This window comes from Camellia sinensis, chromosome 8 (assembly GCF_055761805.1).
Source record: "Camellia sinensis isolate YWXY chromosome 8, ASM5576180v1, whole genome shotgun sequence".
In the NCBI taxonomy this organism is placed as follows: Eukaryota; Viridiplantae; Streptophyta; class Magnoliopsida; order Ericales; family Theaceae; genus Camellia; species Camellia sinensis.
The window spans coordinates 51,540,833-51,542,271 of NC_138968.1; positions in this window are offsets into that span (position 1 = coordinate 51,540,833).

The following is a 1,439-nucleotide window of genomic DNA, read 5'->3' on the forward strand; positions in this document are numbered from 1 at the left end:
TCTTCACCTCGAAATTGTTTTATCCAACATTGAATTCACTATGCCGATGTCAAATCCATGACGATGAGCCACTCTGAAATCCACCAAAACTTTAGACTCAAGTTCCATGGAATCCACCGATGAACACCTCTATTTTTTTGTGAATGAAAGAACGATCACCTTCTATATATCAAGGAAACTTATATTTAAACACCCTTCAATATAGAACAGTTTGTATTATACTCCTCTCTAAAGAATCTGGATGGATTCAACCTTAAAAATAAAAAATAGTGCACTTTATACTAAAAGAGTCGCAAAGACTGCTTGAACAACCACGTTACCACTCGAGCGGTGTGAGTAAAGGCAGTGCAAACATATAAGTCAACCGTTCGAGTGCAACTTTTACCGTTCAAGCGGTAAAACATGTTTCTCAAAAGTTCAAAACACATGTAGAGGTACTAGATAATCCATTTCACCGCTCGAGTGGTCAAACCACTTTGACTTCTTTTTGGCCTCGGGGGCGCTACCCTTCAACCCTGCCTAGGCACTGCCCCTCGAACCCGCCAGGGGCGCTGCCCCCTAGACCCCTAAGAGCTGACCATACTTAGTCAGCGAAGTGACAAACAAAGAGAGCTCAAAACAAGATACAAAATGTCAGCACAACTCATGGACCTAGTCCCTCATCATCAAACTTATGGGAAAAATTTTGGGTTATAATCTCCTCATGACCTGAATCAACTCTCTTCGAAAACCGGCTGGAGTGATCCAAGGAATAAACCTAAGGAATCACTACTATATTATTGAGTTTCATTTGGAAACTGATTTTAACAAAGTTGTTAATGATAGCCCATGGTTTATTGGGGCAAACTTTCTTGTTATTCGCAAGTGGGAGCCTGACTTCCACACATCAAATTCTACAATGTCCACTATGGTTATCTAGGCTCGTCTCCAGGAGATACCCATTGAATACTATGATAGATTTATTATGAGGAAATTAGGTGACATGTTGGGAACTCTACTCAAAATCAATATTCACATCGAAAATAGAGATCGAGGTTATTTTGCAAGACTTTGTATTCAAGTCGATCTTTTGAAACCTTTGGTTTCAATGATTAAAATGGGATCCTACATTCAAAAAGCTTCATATAAAGGTATTACAAAAGTCTATTTCCGATGTGGTCGATTAGGACATAAATTAGAACACTGCAATGCAGATCAACATACTGTCTATCCCACCACCACAATCATGGATTCATTGAAAGAAAGAATTGAGCCGTCCTTTGGTCCTTGGATGCTCGCAAAGTAGAAAAAGGTGGCAAAAATTTTGAAAGAGTCAAACCACAAAAAAGATCAAGAAAAAATCTTGGCAAAGACAAAATATTGGGAATAAAGCTTATGCATGTGCATGGTATCGATGGAGGGAAAGTATGGAAGAAAAAGTCAACTATCACCAATAGTGG